This window comes from Anser anser, assembly GCF_964211835.1.
Source record: "Anser anser genome assembly, chromosome: Z".
Lineage (NCBI taxonomy): Eukaryota > Metazoa > Chordata > Aves > Anseriformes > Anatidae > Anser > Anser anser.
The window spans coordinates 25,066,181-25,088,993 of record NC_139723.1 but is presented as its reverse complement, the minus strand read 5'-3'; the positions used below and the strand labels follow the sequence as shown (position 1 = coordinate 25,088,993).

General features: G+C 39.3%; 1 long non-coding RNA gene across 1 annotated transcript in view; it reads left to right on the top strand.

Annotated features, from left to right (window-relative positions):
* Nucleotides 1-1,112: 1,112 nt before the first annotated feature.
* LOC310890307 overlaps nt 1,113-22,813 on the top strand; it is a 35,971-nt gene continuing 14,270 nt past the window's right edge. The window contains exon 1 of the long non-coding RNA XR_014577168.1: nt 1,113-1,300. This is a non-coding gene — a long non-coding RNA (uncharacterized lncRNA). The remainder of the gene's footprint in view (nt 1,301-22,813) is intronic.

Sequence of the window (22,813 nt, the reverse complement as noted above, 5' to 3'; positions counted from 1 at the left end):
GCTCAGCCTGAAAAAGGAGAAGGGTCACGGGGAATCTTATCAATGTATACAATTACCTGAAGGGACGGTATAAAGAAGATAAGAACCAGGGTCTTTTCAGTGGTGTCCAGTGACAGGAAAAGAGGCAATGGGCAAAAGCTGGAACACAGGAGGGATGCTCTGAACATCAAGAAACACTTCTTTACTGTGCAGTTTATGGAGCAATGGAACAGGTTATCCAGAGAGGTTGTGAAATGTCCCTCCTTGGAGATAATCAAAAGCTGTCTGGACATGGCCTTCAGCAATGGGCTCTAGGTATCTCTGCTTGAACAGGCGATGACCTTCAGTGGTCCTTTTCAATATAAACCATTCTGTGGTTCTGCGATTCTGTGATTTTTGATGTCACCCTGGTAGTACTGAAGGACCAGGGTGAAGTCATCTTCACAATACTCTTTAGGTCAAGCAATTGCCTGCTTGTTATGGCTGGTTAACCGAAACAAAGAAGTTCAGAGATCAGATCTACTTTTTCAAACACAGAATAGCTACAGTAATGGGCAGGTTTGGCTGAAGGTCCAAGAATCTTGCATGACTAGTTAAATTGTTAATATTTTTAGAAGCACTGTGTGGATGAACACTTACTTATTCTATGCTGCTGTTAAAGAGAAGACTATGCAAAGGCAAAATAATCTCACTGAATAGCACTTCTTTTATTATCAAAGCCTACCCAGTTACTGGTTCAGTTATTAATAACAACTTCCAGTAAATGTTTTAAACATTATACATATATATATTCATTACATTTTATAAATCAATGAATATAATGAATGTAATATATGTATTCATTATGTTATATATAATGAATACGTATATATATTCATTATGCTATAATGAATATATTTATTTATTTATTTATTATATTGCCTGATCTTGTTTTGCTGTCAGTATTGTTGGTATTCCTTGCTGTGTTACTGTAACAAAACAGCTTTATAGTCATCCATCATTGCTGTTGATCCCGTTCAAAACATATGAAATGTCTCTGTGAAAGCCTGAGAACTCTGTGTGAATGTATTGGGTTTACGTTGCAAGGTTTTGGTAGCAGGAGGCTGCAGGAGTGGCCTCTGTGAGAAGGATCCAGAAGCTGCCCCATGTTACATACGGGCCAGTTTCAAACAGCTCCAAAATGGACTCGCCGCTGCCCAGAGATGAGCTAATAAGCCATGTTGTTTGTGCCTTTGGGAGAGCAGATTTAAGAAAGGGGAAAAGAATGCCGGGCAACAGCAGCTGGGAGAGAGGAGTGAGAAACAGCCCTGCAGCCCCCCAGGTGAGTGCAGCAGGAGGGCAGGAGGTGCTCCAGGCAGGCAGCAGCAGTTCCCCTGCGGCCTGTGCAGGGAGAGGCCCCTGGTGGAGCAGGCTGTCCCCCTGCAGCCCATGGGTCCCACACGGAGCAGATCTCCACGCTGCAGCCCGTGGAGGAGCCCCCGGTGGAGCAGGTGGATGTGGCCTGGAGGAGGCTGCGGCCCATGGAGAGCCCCCGCAGGAGCAGGCCCCGGGCCGGAGCTGCAGCCCGTGGAGAGGAGCCCACGCAGGAGCAGGGGGTCTGGGGGGAGCTGCCGGCCACCCGGGGGGGACCCGTGCTGGAGCAGTTTGCTCCTGGGGGATGGATGGACCCCGCGGTACGGAGCCATGTGGGAGCAGTTCTTGAAGAGCTGCTGCCTGTGGGCAGCCCCCGAAGGCTCAGTTCGGGAAGGAGGCATCCCGTGGGAGGGACCCCACGGGGAGCAGGGGCAGAGAGTGACCGTGAGGGAGCGGTGGAGATAAAACACTATAGACTGACTGAAGCCCCCATTCCCTGTTCCCCAGCGCTGTTTGGGGGGAGGAGGCAGAAGAGGGTGGATGGGGGGAAGGTGTTTTGTTTGTTTGTTTGTTTGTTTGTTTCTCCCTCCTCTAGTTTGTTAGTAATACGTAATTATTTTTCTCTAATTCTTTCTTTGAGCCCTTTTCATCATACTTTCTCCCCCTTTCTTTTTGAGGAAGGTGAGTGAGAGAGTGGTTGTGGTGGAGCTCAGCTGCCCAGCTGAGTAAAACCACCAGAGTGAACAAACAGATTATATTTCCTTTAGGTACCACTTAGCACATGTATTTGTATATTCTGGAAACAGCTTTTTTTTTTTTTTTTTTTTTTTTTTAAGTTTCTGTTAAAGAAAGAAGGTGAGAGAGACACTTCTTACTCTTTTGAATTTTTCTCTGGTGATCCTGTATTTCTCAGCACTAAATGGCAATTAAAACCTTCTTACCCGTGTAACTGACTGATCATAATGCTTCCTAGATTATTATTCACATTATGTGCTGTCTCTCTATTAACCTACAGACAGAAGGACAGTCTGGCTCTTACCAGTAGTCACATCTGAATTAGTGGGTAGCAGCTGGAAAACTAGATTTCCAGGGCTGTGCTCATTGTGACAAATAATGAGTACTGTTCTTGTAATCTTTTCAATTTTTTGATATGTTTTTATGAAATATTTGAATATTCAGCAAAGTGCCTGCTGTATTCTATACACAATATTGATCTTTACTGAGGCTTTTTAGACTTGACTGGATATTCCAATGCTCCTTAATTCCTGCTGGAAGTACAGCTGTGGGATAACGTAGCTCCTAGTTTTGTGGCACACCTTACAGGTTTAGCAGAAAGAGTTGCAGATATGCTGCAGGGTTCCTGTTTCTCTGTGGCAAACTCCTTCCAAGAGAGAAGCAGCTTTGTTCAATTAGGACTTTGGAAACCTAGCTTCATTATGTCTTTAGTCTTTGGTATACAGTTAGTAGCTGGTATATCTTTAGCATTTTAGCATTAGGTTGGATACTAATTTAAACGCCTTTGTTTATGTGAGTTTGTTTGTCATGGTTTGACCCCAGCAGGCAGCTTAGCCCCACACAGATGTTTACTGACTCCTCCCCACTGGTAAAAGTGAGAAAACTCACAGCTTGAGATACAGACAGTTTAACAGGTAAAGTTAAAACAACACACACAACCAATGCAAAACAAGGAATCCATTTGCTGCTTCCCATTGGCAGGCAGGTGTCAGCCACTCCCAGGGCTCATCATGCGTAACAGTTTATTTGGAAGACAAACACAATCACTCCATCCCTGCTTCATCCTTCTTTATCCCAGCTTTTTATGCTGACCATGACATCACATGATACGGGACATCCCTCTGGCCAGTCTGGGCCAGCTGTCCTGGTTGTGTCCCCTCCCAGCTCCTGGTGCACCCCCAGCCTCTCGCTGGCAGGGCAGCACCAGAAATTGAAAAGTTGTCTATGGGCTCTATGTGATCACTGTTCTGCAACAACTAAACACACTCGTGTTATCAGCATTATTCTCATCCTAAATCCAAACATAGCACCATACCAGCTACTGTGAAGAAAATTAACTCTATCCCAGCTAAAATCAGTACACACACACAATTAGTGACGATGTTATATTCCATTAGGACTTTCCCCAGTCCAGGCTGCCTGGGTACTAAACACAAAATTTTATCTTTGTTTCTAGTTAACTTGCTTTCCAGATGTCCCCTACACCATGTGTTTACTTGGTACTATGCTCTAGGAGTGGTTGCCTTTGTATTTTTTGTTTGTTTGTTTGTTTGTTTTTTCCCTCTGTTCTTCCCCTATTAATGTCTTTATCTTGACCCACAAGTTATCTTACTTCTTCTCTTCCTGTTCTCTCTCCTTACATGCTGTGGGGGTGTGGAGCAAGCATCTCTCTGTGTGCTTAGCTGCTGGCCAGGGTCAATCCACCAAGAGCTGAAAATATACGAATAGTCATTAATATGTGAATGCACATATGTGTGTGTGCAATCTGTAAAAATCACAATCTTTGGCTCATTACTACTAGAGGCTCTTTACAGGGAGGAATCATAATACATTTGTAACAGAGAACAAAGGGATTGAATTAGAATCCCTGGACATATCAATGCATCTTTCTCTGCCACTGAGAGGCATTTGACAAAAAATGGTGCTGATATTTCTAAAATCTAAGATGGGCCTCTCGCATATATACCCTGTCTAGCATCTTGAATTTATTTATGCAATGCAAGAGCTTATTTGCTGGAAATAAGTACAAAGTAAAGAACCAAAGAAACCAGACATTATTATTTCCAGGTGTGTGTGGATTAATTCCTGTAGGCAAATGATTTTTGACCTTTAGTAAATCTGATTAAATTAAAATGAAAATTCTACCTTCATCTTCATTGAACAAACTCAGCCGTTTTTATGTGCAATTTTCTGAATAAAGTTTAGTAATAGGTCAGACAAAGTCTGTTCCACCATTATGCAGATCTTATTTTAAATAATATTTTTACGTTATGTTTTTATCTCTAAATTTAATAAAAGGTTAAAATAATACATTAAAATACTGCGTAGTTGAAATCAGTCTATTAATATAGCTAGTTATTAAGAAAAAGTAGATCCACAAAAATGGAAAACCTCTATCCTACTTAATGGAGGTTGTCTTTTGCATTATATGGGGAGATTTTTCCTGAAAAGCCTCAGACCTGTTGTGGATCAGAGACAGAACATAAGTGTCCACTGCTATGAGCAGAGGGCAAGTCTAAGACACAACTGCACTTTGCCTGCAGTCCTTTAAAATGCACACTGGAGAAGTTACCAGACTACTGCTGTGATTGGTTACTTCACAGTGTTGCAATGACATTGAAAACTTTGCCTAAAGTAACAAGAGGCAGTGGAGAACACTATTTCTGATGATCTAGAGGGGAAAAGGGTAAAAGGGTAAGGAGAGGGTACAGAAAATAGATAGGAGTGACAGAACTGGAAACCAAAGCACATATTTGGAAATAGTTTTTTCATACATTGACAGAGACAGAACTATGCTACGAATCGAGGCTAATTACACAAAATAGACAAGTGACTTCTGAACAAAAATAGATTGAAAACAAGACTTTTACATGTTCTTGACAAGTGAAAATTTTATCTAAAGCTCTATCTCAGTAAAACTTCAAAATACTTCACTTCTTTTTTAGTAAATAAGGTTACATAGGACTGAGTGAGCAAAAGTATTTCAGTCAGCAGTGCTGCTGATTTGGTTGTACAGCATTCAGAGACAGCTTATTCCATTTATTTTAAGTTTTCACTTGCTACTGAACTATCAAAGTGTTCAGTGGCTCATGTTGTCTTGGGGGAATTTCAGGTATGGTAGGCAGAAGAACCACACTGCTCAGTAGCATGAAATACAGAATTGTTTAGTAACTGAGATGGACGCAGTGGATGAATAACAATTTCTGTTTGAAGGTATCTAGATACATACATGCTCTGTAGAAGTGACATTCACACTAGCCAAGGCCTCCAATACAGCTGTGCCCAGCAATGTGAACTGGCGTAACAGGATGCTTGCACCTTTTTTCTCCTTGTTTAAATTCAGTGTTACCTGAATCACTACCACTTTCTGATCTCCCACCCCCAAAAAATCTAAAACTCTTCTGAGCTTTGTGTTTCTCTCCAGCACATACCTAATTCTTTAAGAACAGAACAGATGTGGCCTCTCCCATAACAACTGCCTGCGCCTTATTTGTGTTCCCAAAAGATACCAGATTAATCTAATGAGAAGAGCAGAGCAGATATAATCAACATCTTTTTTTTTCCTTTTTTTTTTTTTTTTCTGAATGAGACATTTGAGCAGACTTTACTCTGTGACATACATATAAAAGCTGGATTATATTTGTAGCTTTCTTATCATTCATTATCCTTGTTATTTTTTGTCTTATTCATTGATTCTCCTCTTCATTTCTGGCAGGTAAGCTTCTATATGCACATTTAAAACAGGTCAAATATTTTTCCAAAATTGCTTTACCAGATAAGTGATGCTTCATCATCATTGATGGGGATAAGGCAGGAGAACAAAAGAGCTGGAAAATGGCTATTGTAATGGTCTTGAGACTTTGCATCTGAAGAGAATTTCCTTTCCTATTCTGAATTCTCTCTGAGCTTTGCTTTCAAAAGGCAGGCTGTCTTTGCCATCAGAGCCATGAGAATAACATTTCCAGCAGGAGTCAAAATTGAGTGCCAAGGGTCTGCCTGAGTTCAAGCAGGCCTATTGTTGCTATCATGGCTAAGTATCCCAGTTACTGTAGTTGACGGAGCACAGCAGAGTCATACAGCTAGTCCTTGATCAGTGTTGTTGTTGACTCCCTAACATTGGATAATGGGTATCTGTTTACAGATAACTCACCCTGGGAGAATCTTTGGCCCATGCTGTCAATGCAGACCAAACTGTCCAGGCAGGAGCCACAGCAAGGTGTCTTGACTTTGTTAACACTTAGTTCTCTCCAAAAGGTGTTACAGACCAATAAAACATTAAAGATCCATCAGCAATTTCAAGTCTCAATGTACAGGTCAGGCAATAAGAGCAAGTTCTGATTTCACCCAGGTGTTTTATACTTCATCTTGACTAGAAGGAAAAGCAGGTTACAGATTCATTTGTGCTGAGCAAGCTGCTTCATCTGTTCTGATGGTCTTTGAAAACTCCTTAGTGGATAAGTAAGGTCATGATTGTTGTGTCAGTTCCAAGGAATGATGCTAACAGGATAAGTCAAGAGTTTGGAGAAGTCCTTCTTTTCTCATCTGTCTCTCCAATGATTCTCTGAGACACTCCTGCCTTTCAGTTCTGTCTTTCAAAGAAAAAATACCTTTACTCTTTTTTTCACTAGAGAGCTATTCAGTGATCTCTCCCAATGGTGGCAGTGAAATAATTTAATGACAATGGTAATAGCTTCAGACAGATTTTTCCACTGGAGACAGTGTTACATTAAGTGAAGAATTCCAGCAATACAGTGGAAAAGAGCATAAAGCAGATGAATAAAATAGCCATTAGTAACTGTGAAGCACTGATGATTTTACAGCAAATAATAAAATCCCTAGTGGTTATAGCATGCTGGAAATTTGGACATAGTGGACAAGATTTTTCTTCATTGATAACTATGATATATTCCAGCAATTATTTAATTGCTTAAGATTAAGCAATTGATTAAGATTGCTTAAGCAAAGGAAAAATAATTAAGCACATAAAACTATAATCCAAAAATACAATCTGCTTGAGAGAAAAATGAAGTAATTTTACCATTGCAACAAAAAAAGTTGAAAAAGTCAAAATTTGCATTGAAATATTTTCAAAATGCATGTCAAATTATTTCCTTGACTCACTCCCGATGTGTTTCTGTATTGATATATCCTGCATTTTATTTAAAGTGGGAAAATACATAATATTTTATGTCAGCATGAGATTTTTTCCCTTTTCCATTTGTCACTGAAGATTCTTACAAGTAAATAACAATATCTCAGTAATATCTTGTGTAAAGAAAAAAAAAATCAATAGCAGTTATAGTCGTCTACTTACAAGCCATAGGAACCTTGAAGCTATAACCTGACCATGTTTCAGGACTGAAACAAATTTTCTTTCAGTTAAATTGCAAAGAGGTTAATCTATCTGTTATTCTAGCCAGATTACTCAAAATATCCCCTCAGTGTATTCTTTAAATCTACTTACAGTTTTTCTCAAGATTATTTCAGACAACCTTTTAGACAACTGTAGAACTAGGCAAGCATGTGAAGGAAGGTAACTTTACATCTCCTGAATGGTGCAAAAGACCACTAACTTATTACTGACCTGAGGTGAGACATTCCTTGGCAGTATGCAGTTCTATGTGGTGATACTACCTGAAGTCTAAAAAGCCACGTGGCTGTATTAGTGCAGTGCAGAAAATCTTCCTGGGCTGTTTAGCTCCCCAGACTTTTGTTTTAGCTTTATCTCTGTCACTGCTAGCTCAAGGTTTCAGCAAGGCACCCCATTATGCACTGCAGATATTCTATGATATCTGATATTCTGTTGCAAGATTCTCCCATTAATCTTCTTCCAACTTTCTATTGAAAATTGTGTATGTAGTTCTTACGTAAATGTGTATGTAGTTATGTAAAAACAAGTATAAGAAAGTTGTTGATTGATGTTAAAAATGTGGAGGAGATAGCTGAAGAGAAAACAAAAAGTAATCTGGAATATAGACTTGTGTAGTTTGAAAGTGTTCTACAAATGACCTGCTGAGCCCTCTTTAATTTTTTCACTCACAAATATCTGTGTATTCCCCTTTTTTGCATATTATTTATAGGCAAAGTGGAAAGATACATTTCACTGCATGCCTAATTTGTCAGTATTTGGAGACACTTAGTCTTACTTCAATACTTTTTAAAGAAAATAAAAAATAAAAATTAAAATAAAAATTAAAAAAAAGAAAAATTAAAAATTAAAAAAAAAAGAAAAAATTTCAGATGATGTCTTCTAGCAAGCATATTTATGACCTGCTTCCAAAAGCAGTTCAAAGATTAAATTTAATGGAAATGTGCTGAAGAAATTTTGTTGTCATAAGAGAGGTCACATATTAATCCTGTTGCCCATGCAGAGCTACGGAGACGTTAGTGAATCTTCATACAGTCGACTATGGGTGTTGTATCTGATTTTTGTTTTAGCTCTGAGCGGCTTTACCTTTCAGGTTCAATATATATTTTTGATAACACTTACATGCCATAGGTCTTATTTATATTTTAGATACTTATTTCGGTTTCATTTTCCTGTTAGTTATTATTTAAAAGCATTTTATAACATACAATTATAATAATTATTTTATATATCATGTTATCAATGTTAACTTGGATCTTCTCTAGAGGACCAAAACGAAATGCTAATAGATTCAATAATAAAGCATTTTTCTCAGATTTTTTTAATGCAAGATTTATTATGACACATAGATGAAATTTGACATCAAGAGAATGCTCAAGTAGAGTACTAAATAAAGGCAGTATTCAAAGCCAATCACGGTAAATTTCAGAAAAGCAATTCACAAAAGGCAATTCTGATGGATAATTGTGTGATAGAAAAGGAAAAGCCTTGTATAAGATTTTTTTTTTACAAACTGAGACAGTAATTGATATGAATAATCTGCTGTTTGTAAAACAAAGACCTGTGGAAACATTGCTCTCTGAGACAGTTGTCAGTTGCACATAGAGCATTAAGCTAAAGCAACCAGGTGTTACCATAGGACCAAACGGTGGATCCTAAGAAATGTCATATGTTATAGTATTGACACAGGAAGCAAAATATCCCGGTTCATATTGCTACCTAGCCTAATAAATAAATAAATAAATAAATAAATAAATAAATAAATAAATAAATAATGGTTACCCTTATTCAGTGCTCCAGAGAAGCAGGCCAGAGGTTCAAGTTTCCCTTTCAGATAGAACTAGATTCTAGTACTAGAATCTAATAAATGCACAGAAATAAAAATTTTGAAGAAAGAGAGAAATTAGGAAAATATTGATTCTGTCCTAGAACATTGACAGAGGGATTTTTGTTCCTGTTTCTCAAGCTTTTTTTCACTTTTAGCCATTGCATAAACTAATGTACACATTCTAGAGAGTTGGCTCTGGAAGCCCATTTCTTCCTCCTCTCAGCTGACTGCCATCAACACTATGACTATGCAAAGACTTCTCCTGTCTCAATTTTCATAATCCCAAAACCTTGGCTTGCCACAGATAGCTAAAGATGAAGGGGATGTATTCAGTCAGAACAACTCCAACCAGGTTTAGGGAGGTATGAGCAACAGTTTGGTCAATTCCCTGTAGTGTAAGAGTTACTGGTTCGGTCTCCTTGGACGGGGCTCAATACTGAGATATTCCAATTCCTAACAGAGCCCTCTGGTTTCTCATTTGTAAACTGAGAGAGAGCTATTTTCACCTGTCCATACCCTCAGCCACCTAGAAAAGTTGCAAAAGGAAACTTCCACTGGGAAACTGGACTGTATTCCGTATCAACTGGTCCTGAACATTTCCCAGTGGTTTCCTGCACCACAGTGGGAAAGACTGATTCTAGTACCCTGGACTGTCTTGTATAATCAGCAGGTAAAAGTTGTGTGGCTTCAGTGGATTGGATCACATTTTGCACATCTCCTGCTACTTTCATCATCATGGATAAGTTTGTGCTCCTCCAGACTTAGAGCCTAAAATTTCAATGATAAGTGCCCCGAATCAGTATTTAGATTAGATAAATTAGACACAATTCTGAACTATTAGTATTACATAATCTAGTATGTTGCAGAAATAATAGTGACATCACTAGTTGGTTAAGGTAGTCCTAAGCCACTGTAGAGACCATTATAGATATCTAAGAAGAATAAAGAAGGGAATACTTTTTTCCAACATTTTTATCAAATTCCTTTCTGAGTAGCATCAGTATAATATAATTTCCGTCATAGCTGGTGCTTAGACAAAATTCTGATTATATTTAGGGTCATGTGGTTTTAACATGTCAGTTAAAGATGGAAGCAGAAGCAACAAATGCTATGCACTGTATAGGGTGTGTTTCCTCCTCATTCATACTGTTAGTTTTACTCGCTGCGCACCATAGTGGAAGTAGTAGTGTGCATTTAGTTGAGTTAATAGGGGTGAAAGCATTCTGTGTGTGGCATGCTGTATTCTCCATAATGTTGCTTGTATTTATTTCATCGGTCATAAAATACTGTTAGCAGGCTTATATGGTTAAAACTAATGAGTCACTGATTCTCATCCAAGAAACCAATTAGCATGATGTGTTTTCTTCCAGTCTGCTGTTGTGATAAATTAATTAATATCTTCCACACCACAGGTCAGTAAAATTGTTACTAATATGTATCTGGCATTTAAGGAAATTTGTTCATCCAAATTATACTACCTTTTATTTCTGGCTTTCTAACATCACTTTAATAATATATAGCCACATCTCCTTAATGGACTTCTCTGTGCTGCAAGTATAAGCATTCATGATAATGAAAACCAAAAGAGAGAGAAAAGCAAACCTTCCAGTATTAATTCGTATTAACTAATACCCATTTTTTTCTGTTTTATTTCAAATTGCTGTTCTGAAAGATATAAACAATGGTAGAAGGTGTATTGCTTCCCAAGTGAAAATGTGATCAGTTGTGAAGTCAAAAATATGTTACATATAAAGTATGAAAAAAGAATAAAAACGAAGATTGTAAATACCAGTAGGCAAAATAAGCAGAAGATACTGTTAGATGATGATGATAGTAATAATAGTAACAGTAATAATAATAGTAATAATAATAATAATTACAATAATGGATGTCTCTGGCAGGTATTACGGACCACTCTTTAAAGATACTTGTATCTTTATGTATGACTCAGTATAGATGTGACAGTTGTATGCCCAGTGGGATAAGGGTAACAAGTGTCAGTACATCAGCACCGCTGGATATTCTCCCATTCCAAAGGACATGTCAGTAAAGGCAGAAGAAAGAATCTTTTCCTTGGCTTTTCAGGCTTGTTCATTAAAGATTTTCTGCTCCATGTGAAGGAAAAAAAAAAAAAATTTGGGTATCTTCAGGTCAAAATTTGACTTATTTAAATTAAAGTTCGTTGCTTCTATGAAATCTTTAGGCTTGAGAGTAGTTACTGGGGAAGAATAATCTATAAGCCTTTTTCTTCTAAAGTCACGGCCAAGCTTGGGTAAGGCATGACTTGAAGCAGAAGACAGAAGATCTTGAGGTGATAGGTAGGTATCAAACATCCATGTGGATACCTTCTAGGATGGAACAGTGATTAGATAATCAAAGAGATTTCTTTAGTGGAAAGAGGCAAGGATAAAATGAATAAAGGAACTGAAGATGCAGCAATCATTATTTTTGCTTCTTTAACTCTTGATGTATGCTTAGTACATGTCTCTTGGATTCCCAACCTTTCATACTCCATGTTGCTTTCAGACAGTCAAATAGTGTTAGCAAACAGAATGGCTTTTTGCTATCTTTATCTCATGTACAGGTTGTTACCCTTTTGCTGTCATGCCGATTCCTTAAGACTATCTTTGTGGTCTTTCTATGGTCTATCTTTATGGAATGCATGCAGCCCTGTCTTGGGGTGAATGAAGAGAGAGTTGAGAGCTTATGGGTAAGGATTAAAGGGCAGGCTACCATGCTTGTTGTGGGTGTTTGCTAATGGCCACATGATCAGGAACAGGAGGTAGATAAAGCCTTCTTCAGACAGCTCCAAATAACGTCTCAGTCACAAGCCCTGGTTCCCATGGAGGACTTCACCTACCCTGATATCTGCTGGGAAGACCGCACAGAAAGACACAAACAGTCCAGAAGGTTCCTGCAGTGTATTGATGACAACTTTTTGACACAGGTGGTGGAGAAGCCACCAAGAAGAAGTGTGCTGCTGGACCTTGTATTAACAAATGAGAAGGGACTGGTTAGAGATGTGAGGGTTGGGGGCAGCCTTCGCTGCAGTGACAGTGATATAGTGGAGTTCAGGATCTTGTGAGGAGGAAGCAGGGCAAAAAGTAGGATTGCAACTCTAGACTACAGGAGAGCAAATTTGGCCTCTTCAGGGATCTACCTGGAAGAATCTTATGTGTTATGGCCCTAGAAGAAAGGGAGGTCCAAGACAGCTGATCAGTATTCAAGCATCACTTCCTCCAAGCTCAAGATCGGTGCATCCCTATGAGTAAGAAGGCAAGCAAAGCGGCAGGAGACCTGCGTGGATGAACAGGGAGCTCCTAGTGTAGTTCAGACAGAAGAATTAAGTTTACAGCATGTGGAAAAAAGAGACAGGCCACTTGGGAGGAATATAGGGACACTGTCAGAGTATGCAGGGATGTGATAAGGAAGGCCAAGGCCCATTTGGAATTAAATCTGGCAAGGGAGGTCAAGGACAACAAGAAGAGCTTCTTCAAACACATGAGTTGAAAAAGGAAGACTGGGAAAAATGTAGTCCTGCTGCTGAATGGGGCGGGTGCCCTAGTGACAAAGGATACAAAGAAGGCAGATTTGCTGAATGCCTTTTTGTGTCAGTCTTTACTGCAAAGATCAGCCCTCAGGAATCTCAGACTCCAGAGACGAGAAGAAGTCTGGAGAAAGAAGGATTTTCCATTGGTCAAAGAGGATCGGGTCAGAGATCATTTAAACAAATTCAACATCCACAAATCCACAGGCCCCAATGGAATGCACCCATAGGTGCTGAGGGAGCTGGCCAGTGTTATTGCTAGGCCACTCTCCATCATCTTTGAAAGGTTGTGGAGCACAGGAGAGGTGCCTGAGTACTGGAAGAAAGCCAATGTCACTCCAGTCTCCAAAAAGGGCGAGAAGGAGGACCCAGGCAACTATAGGCCAGTCAGCCTCACCTCCATCCCTGGAAAGCTGATGGAACAGCTCATCCTGGAGGTCATCTCCAGGCATGTGGAGGAAAAGAAGGTGATCAGGAATAGTCAGCATGGATTCACCAAGGGGAAATCATGCTTAACCAATTTGATAGCCTTCTCTGATGCGATGATTAGCTGGGTAGATGAGGGGAGAGTTGTGGATGTGGTCTACCTTGACTTCAGCAAGGCTTTCGACGCTGTCTCCCATAACATCCTCATAGACAAGCTCAGGAAGTGCGGCCTAGATGAGTAGATGGTGAGGTGGATTGGCAGTCAGCTGGATGGTAGATGTCAGAGGGTTGTGCTCAGCGCTGCAGTCTATTTGGAAGCCTGTAGCTAGCGGTGTCCCCTAGGGGTCAGTACTGGGTCCAGTCTTGTTCAGCTTATCATCAATGACTTGGAGGATGGAATAGAGTGCGCTATCAGCAAGTTTGCTGATGACACAGAGCTGGGGAGAGTGGCTGATACCCCAGAGCACTGCGCTGCCATTCAGAGAGACCTCGACAGGCTGGAGAGATGGGCTGAGAGGAACGCCATGAAGTTCAACAAAGGCAACTGCAGGGCCCTGCACGTAGGGAGGAATAACCCCAAGCACCAGTACAGACTGGGGGCTGACCTGCTGGAGTGCAGCTCTGCCAAGAGAGACCTGGGAGTCCTGGAGGACAGTCATCTGACCATGAGCCAGCAATGTGCCCTTGTGGCCAAGAAGGCCAACGGTATCCTGGGCTGCATTCAGAAGAGTGTTGCCAGCAGATCAAGGGAGGTGATCCTCCTCCTCTACTCAGCCCTGGTGAGGCCACACCTGGAGTATTGTGTCCAGTTCTGGGCTCCCCAGTACAAGAGGGACATGGAAATACTGGAGCGAGTCCAGAGGAGGGCTACTAAGATGATAAGAGGACCGTAGCACCTGTCGTACGAGGACAGGCTGAGAGAGCTGGGTCTGTTTAGCCTGGAGAAGAGAAGACTGAGGGGAGACCTCATCAATGTGTATAAGTATCTGAAGGGAGGGTGTCAAGGGGATGGAACCAGATTCTTTTCAGTTGTGTCCAGCGAGAGGACGAGAGGCAACAGGCACAAACTGAAACACAGGAAGTTCTGGCTGAATATGAGAGGGCACTTCTTTACTGTGCAGGTAACAGAGCACTGAAACAAGTTGCCCAGAGAGGCTGTGGAGTCTCCTTCTCTGGAGATATTCAAAACCCGCCTGGAAGCCATCTTGTGCAATGTGCTCTAGGTGATCCTGCTCAGCAAGGGCGTTGGACTAGATGATCTTCAGAGGTCACTTCCAACCTTGTCCATTCTCTGATTCTGTCTAGGGTACACACCCAGAGAGGCAACATGCCTGCTTTGTAGTATAGATGTGTTCAGCACTAATGCTTTGGAATCTGTACGCAATTCCTACAGATTTCCAGGGACAGTTTAGATTGGATGTCAGGAAGAATTTCTTTATAAAGAGGGTGGTTAGACATTGGAAAGGGCTGTCCAGGGAAATGGTGGAATTTCTGTCCTGGAGGTGCTTAAGAAATGTGTGGACATGGCACTTAGGGACATGGTTTAGTGATGGACTTGCAAGTGTTAGGTTGATATTTGAACTTGATGATCTTGAGGGTCTTCTCCAATCTATATGAGTCTATGATTCTGTAATCTCCCATAGCACAATAATTTTGAAAAAGACTCATAGAGACCTATAAAAATGTTTCAATATAGTTAATAGTTGTTCATTGTCTTGCAGTATGCATGTTATATTGAACAGATAGAGCCTAATCACTGAGCTGAAAAAGCCAGGGAAAGTAATAAACACCTCCTAAATATATATATGTGTGTGTGTGTATATATATATATATATATATATATATATATAAAGAGTTCTAAGCAGTAACACACATATCTTGTGCTTCAAAAATCTCATTTCAACAACTGCAGTTGCTTATTACCTTCCAAAAAAACAGTATAGCGTAATTCAGTCAGAGCATCTCAGGAACAATTAACTTGGTGTTTTTCTGAGAGTAGATAATTTGGCATCTCATGTGGCACAGAAAAGTGAAAGCAAATTTCCATCCACCCACTACATATGGCCTTTTACCCAAAAAAGATACCTTGCAGTAAATCACATTGCCCACCACTACAATACAGTAACTTCTCAGACATAATGAAACAGACGTATAAGAACATTCATCAAATATTTCATGACAGTTCAGAACCAGAAGTATAAAACTTCTGTGTGCTACTGAATTATAAATGAACGAGATTTACATAGTATGTGAGTATCCAACTAAAAGATGTTAAGGAATAACAACTCACTGTACAAAAACTGCCACTGAAATTGAAGTGGCTATAAAAACTTTCTTGCAACTGATTTTGCAACTCATCTGAAAAGCTTCTCAGGTCAGTGACACTTCATGTTGGAAAGCTGCTTTTCCACTGTTTGAATCTGGACGCTGTCAGGGAATAAAATAAAGTAACAATGCACTGCAGTTTTAGTGCAGGTTGTTATGTTGCTCTGTGACTTTTATGTTTTTTAGATAAATCCCACTTGCTCATTATGATGGACTCCAGATCAAGTCTATGGTTATAATTGTGCTATAATTTCTTGTGAGAATAAGCTGAGCAGGATATGGCTCATGGAGTACCCCTTTCTAATTGCATTCTCTTTCATGCTAAACAAAGATTTTCAGGAAATGGAAGAGGGCATTCCAAATGGAAGTACACCTGTCATGTGTCCTTCTCTCTTTTCTTCTAGTCAATCCATTATGTAAGAACATCATCACTGTGAGAATATATATATTTCTTAGTGTTTTCACAGTTGTTAGTCAAAGCATTATTGAAAGCATTTGTAAGAAATCTGTCTTATGGTTTGTTCATGCTGTTTGTACAATGATAGCTGAACTTAATGCATCATCTATTTCTTTCACAGTAATATCTTCCTATTTTCAAATTGGCTATATATTTTTTTTTTTGTGCTACATCTTCCCCCTCTATCTATAAACAGACATACAACAATCCAGTTCTTCTTCTGAATTCTAAATAAATTCTGTTTTAATGGTTTCTATCACTCTACTTACATTTTCTAAATGTATACTCTCTCCTCCCCCCACCCAAAACAAACAAACAAATAACAAAAAAAAATGCTTAAAAACACACTCTCAGCTTTAATTGAAAAGCAAAATAAGTGTAAAGATAGCTTGTGTTTGTGCTGGCTTAGGATATCTGTGTGGCTGATCATTTTTGATTATAGTGTAGTTTGATTTAGTGTAGTTTTAGTGATTTCATCTCTTACTCATCTGAGGTAACTGGGAGTTTGGTGGTATTCAGGAAAGCCTAACCACCTTTGACTGATTGATTGTTCACTGGCAGCCAAGCTATAGGAGCCACACTGGTATGATAGCTGTTGTTTACTTTAGAGGACTTCTCCAGAGGTGTGGGTAGCTGTGTATGCTTTGTCAATTCTAGTGAGGTAATCTGCTCAAAAATTTACATTTAAAAATATATGTTTTATTATTATTATTATTTACCTCACATAAATATGGATTAATGCAATTTGATTCTTACATGTGTTCAAATGGTAATCTATGTTTCTTCATACCTTATTCAGCTGTGGTCCACAATCAGATACATACTTTAAAATGATTGTATGGTATTACGTGTGTTCCAGTGAGGGCTTTAGTCTTGGTTTTACCATCTCAAGCAACAAACAGCTACTGAAGGAAGTAAGCTGCTTGCATTTCAAGTTATATTTGGAGAAAAGGTATTCATTTATCATACACGAAGTGGTCAGTCTCACTTTAGCTAACAGTAACAGACTAAAGTAAGCAACTAAGACAATGACAAGTCCTTTTTAAGTATCTAGAAACTCTTAAAGGAACTCTGTTTCCCCTGCTGTGACTACCAGCATGTGGAACGCAGAAAGAATACAGAACAGCACCTTGTAGTATTTCTTTTTACCTATATATATGCCTTTATTATAATAATTATAAAGAAAGCTCCTGAAACACCCTCCTCCCCGCTTTTTAAGAGACAACCATATCCTGGAAAAACAACATAATGGGCCTGCTCTGAAAATCTAACTAAAAAGAATTACTTCTGGCTGGAGATGTTATGTGCTTGGTTTTAACAGAGTGGATCTGAGGTAATGAGCCCCACAGTGGAGCAGGGAATCACAGTGCACAGGGTGGTTCCCGGGAAGGCCCAGGAGGGCACAGAGACCTCCACGGGCTGGTAGAAATCATGAGAGTGTCTGAGGAGGTGTGGACAGGGCCAGGAGTAGTGGCAGCCATCCCCTGTCCCCATCAAAGGCAGCCCTGGGGAGCATGGCAATCAGGGTGTGGGGAGTCCACTGGGGTGTGGTGGCTGGTGTTGGAGGGTGCCTTTCCAGGGAAGGCCTCGCAGTAGCCAAGTGGGAGGCTGGAAGTAGACCTAACTAAGCAACCAGGTACCGTTCTGTGGCCATCTGCAATGACCAGGGGCACTCATCCTACCTGACACTTGAGGCAGAATGGTGGCTGCTCATCTGAGAGCACAGGCTGTAGCTCCAGCTGGGGTTCTGCACCAACTGCCCCAGTGGTGGCCAATGCCTCCACCCAGATCAAGCTGCTGAAAGGAGAGGCTGCGATGCAGATCTCAGGCTACAGGAAGTGCCTAGACCTTTCTGCTGTGGCAGGGACAGGCAGCAGACATTCCCGCAAAAGGTGCACCAAGGTGGAGGACCTCCTGCAGCAGATGGGAGCAGCCTCGCCTTCATAAGCCCAGGTCCTCATGAAGGACTTCCTCTACCCCGATATCCTGTGGGAGAAGAACACAGCACGGCATAAGCAATCCAACAGGCTCCTGGAGTGCATTGATACCTTCCTCTCTGAGTGATAGGGAGCTAACATTGAGAGGTGCTATGATGGACCTCATTCTCACCAACAAGGAGGGGCTGGTGGTGATTGTGAAATTCAAGGGCAGCCTTAGCTAAACTAGAAGAGGGCTGATTTAGATGGTTTATTAGGAAGAAATTCTTCACTCAGAGGGTGGTGAGGCACAGGAACAGGTTGCCCAGAGAAGCTGTGGATGCCCCAACCATGGAGGCGTTCAACACCAGGTTCGATAGGGCTTTGAGCAACTTCGTAAGGTGGGTGGTGTCCCTGCTCAAGGTAGAAGGGTTGGAAATAGATGATTTTAAGGCCCCTTTCAACCCAAACCATTTTATGATTCTCTTGTAAGAAATGTTAACATTTGCAGTAGTTCCCTCCAGATAACCTCTGCCTAATGATATGACTTACCTTTTCCATAGCTAACATTCAAATACATGCACCAGTGCTATCTAGGTGTAAACCTATATGCATAAAATGTGACACTTCTTTCTTTATCTGCATGCTTGTGTTACACAAGAAATGAGTTCAGAATTTACAGAAATGATCTCTATAGAAATAACTGATGGGAAATGTAAGTTGTCTGAACTACTTTTTAAATTTTTATTGTTATATTGCTGATTAATTTATTAAATGTCCAGAGAGTGCTCTGTGAATAATGTGAATAATGAAAACAACCCTTCTATTAATTATGAAAAAAAAAAAATTGCTTGTACATTTTGTACATTATTTATTTTTTATCTAATAATTAGCATGTATTTTTGGAGGATGTTGGTAAAATGTAAAGAACAAAGGGGGATTAAATCAGATACAATTTTAAGCACTCAGTTTGATTCATTAGAAAGAAAATCTCTTCACCTCAGTGTTTGTGATCTGATTCTCTAACTCTGTTCTTAAATGCTGACCTATGTTCAGATGCTACAGGTAGTGTCTTGCAACTTCGCACAGAAATGAAAGAAGGGAAGAAATGTTATGCTTTCTACTCAGATCAGCATATTTTATGGAATTAGAGTCACTCGCTGGTCAGTTCAATGCCAGAGAAGAGGCTTTGTTGACTGGATGCATTTTGATGGTTCCCGTTCTACAGTTTAAATTAGTCTCCATATCAGTAATGAAGACAGTTAGTCTGGCCAGGGAGGAAGTGCACAAAGATCCCAGTTAGGAATTGAAAAACAGCACTGCAGTTTCATCATCTTCTGTGTACAGTATATTCTAGATTACTTTATGATAGACCTTGACAGTAGATCTCATTATGCTTCTTTTCTAGACTTCATGAAACACTGACAAAATTGCTTCCATGTTTAATATTTTTTCAGTAATAGCTATAAATACGGCTTGGTTCCTACTGGCAATGAGGCAAAACAGTAGCCCATCATCAATGACATATCACAAAGAAAGACGATCTCAGGAGGCATCATATTCAGAGACTGCACGCTAAAATAATTTTCTAGTGTTTTTTCTTATTAAAGAAGATCATTCACACAGAATTGCTGAAGAGCTTACATTGTTTCCTGTTCTGAGTGCAGTAAGTAATTAAGAGATCAGTTCATGGGCCTCTGAAACTGTCTTCTGCCTCCAAGCAGAGGGTATGTTGTTTTTTTTCTTTTTTTTTCTTTTGCACGTTGAGTCTCTGAACCCTTTGCAGTACTTGATTCTTACTGTTATCACATACGGCTGAAAAGTTGTCTGAAAAATCACTAAAAACTGCAGTTTCTAAATTATTGTGCAGTAGAAATGATTGTAGCAGACCTCATGCCTTTTTCTATGACAGAAGAAGTAGGATTTCCAAGCATATAGCCTTAGCTTTCAAATACTATCATAAGATTTTTTTCACAGAACAGTCAAAGGAAAAGGTCTGAAAATGTGTTTCAAAGAGTCAAGTAGTCACTAAAATAAACAGAGAATACAATGGTTCATTTCAGTACTTGTATGGGCTCCAGCTCACTATAAAATATACTATATGGCTTCATTGTGCACTAGATCTCTGTCTCCATTTATTTTATATTTATTATTTTGTATCACTGAAGAGATACACCAACCTCTTTAGTTGTTTTGCTATACTCTGAAATCAATGCACGGTGCAGACTGATGCATACTAAAATTGGAAACAAAAGGCTAATCACCAATGTCATACCTTTTAAACAGAAAATAGACCTGAGTTATTTTACAAAGTCAATCAAAGCAGCTAATGATAATTGACATGATGCCAGGACAGTATTCACTGAAGCTTAATCTGCTTTGGTCAGTTTGTAGAAGTACAGAAGCCAAATACCATGGGATTATTACTCTGTTTAGTGTAACTTTGGGTCAGAACAACATTAACTTTCAATGGAAAACAGAACATTGGAAATATCCTCAGGCCTTTTAGAAGTTTCTTGAAAACTTCTCTGTGTTGTTGTGATCCAATAAGCAACCAATAACCTGAAGGCTTGTACTTCTGATGCAGTAGATGTTCCCACTAGAATTTGTGCTCTGATGTACTGATCTAAATTCTTTTATTACTTAATACTTACTGTTTTAACACACACTTTATTATAGTGATGGCTGTGGATAGCATTTCATACCACCCCATTGGTTCAAAACGTGTTATTCCAGGAATCCAGTCAGTGAATGGTGAAGTAGTTCTGGATCATACTAGAACTTTGCTAAATTCTTTGCTAAAGGTATCCATACTCACATATTTTATGCACATACACCCACCAGTACACATGAATATCATATAAATCTTTTTGACAGTGTTTCTAGCATGTTGCAGGCTGATAAAGCAATGGGGAAAATTTTGCTGTGTACTTCCTTTCATCCATCTTTAGCAATGTATTTTTCTTTCCACTGTTAACAGCCACGAATCTCAGAGGGATTCTCAGCTGCTTTCCTGGTCAAGGCCACATGTAAACAGTTCATCAGCATCAGTGAGATCTCCAGATTTCTTCCTGGAAATATATATGTTAAAAAAAAAAAAAAAAACAAAGCTAGTTGTTGAGGAGTCAGTCATGTACTATACAGTCTCTGTTTTTCCCAGTTAGGGATAATATATTTTTATTGTTTACTATAATCTATCATGGAAAGCTATGAAACTATCTGGTTAGTAGTAAATGCTGATTATAAAATTTCTTCTTTTGCTGTTCATACATTTAGTAAGGTAACTGTTTGCTTTGGAGACCTTCACATTCAGTAGTAATCATTTTCTGATCTTTTTCTTTTGCTGTGGATATGATTCAGTGAATTGTAGCTATGCTGAGTAAACCTTGAGAGTACTTAGGATGTTGGATATAGGATTAGTCCAGGAGTTCCTATTGTTTGGCACCTGGAATGGGAGTCTAAGGTGCCTGCTGACCCAAAATGTTTGTCAGAAAAGCAAGTCACTTCTTTTTCTATATTCCATTTTCTCCAACTCTGAATTGGAAATAATAACATTCATCTTTAATATAAGCAATGCTAATTTTGATATATTATTATGAATTTGTGTGTATTTAGACCTTTTTTTCCATGCAAGTTATACTAATTATACTTCATGAAAATGAATCCAGTTATAATCACAAGTACAAACTTAATAGTTTGTTCTGTTTTCTCTATGTTCCTGTCGTAATTCAAAGTAACCATCACCCCCTGTTCGTGTGCATTTCTGGCTATTTTATATAACCAGAGCAGCAAAAACAGCTGCATTGCATCTGTGAATCTTCTGCATTATTAAGTTTACTTTTTTTTTTTTTTTTTTTGGGGGGGGGGATTACAGTGGTTTTCTGTGATGCTCCTCTGGGTGAACTTTGAATTTAAGAGCCCCCAGATATCTTTGTATAGTTATTTGTATAGTATCCATCATCATATATTTATTTTTATGTCTGGTTTATGCTATGTAGCAATTTCAAACAAAATGTTTAAACATGTTCACAGTGGGAAATAACTCTACATATTTTGCTTTGTCCATTGCTTACAGATACCATTGTGATTTCTCAATGGACTACTGAATTAGTCTCACAGATTTTTTGCTTAAAGCATCCAAGAAAGAAGTAGTAATAATAGCTTATATTAGTTGCTTGTGCCTCAGCTAGTCTCATGGCAGGCATATCATGGATGCCTGTTTATATTTTCTGCATGCCCTCAAAACATGGGTGATAGATATATTTAAGAACTCTGTAAGTAAATACCAACAGCAAAAGCATTACATACTCTTCAAATTGAATTTAGCCTGTCATATTGCCTGTTGGTACAAAAAAAGACACCATACAATTACACCCACACAAGCTTTTAGGGTGAAATGGCAGGATTTTGCTTAAGGGTTATGATGACACTCAATTAGCCTGTAAAAAAAAAAAAAAAAAAAAAAAGGATATACAAATAATTTGGCAAAGAAAACTCCTGTATTTTGTTGTTGGAAAGTCTCGCAAATAATTAAAAAAAAAAAAAAAAAGACTTGAAACTGAGGTGCCAATTCTACTTTTGGATCTTGTGAATACTGGAGAAATTGGGATGGAGAATTTTCAGCTGATGAGAGATTTTCATTTTCAGCTGATGTGTGGGTATTGTTGAAGATTTATTTGTTTCCCTGTTCTGCTGGTCAGGATGTCAAAATGCATCTCTGGATGGTATGATACACTTGAAGGGCAAGTTCTTTGCATTTTCTCCTGATAGTACATCAGTTACTATAGGCAGCTTTGTTCTGTTGGAACCCTCAACCCCCCCACCCCCCACCTCTCTCCCACACAGAGTTTTGTAGTATATATCTAGGAGCAGATTTAGT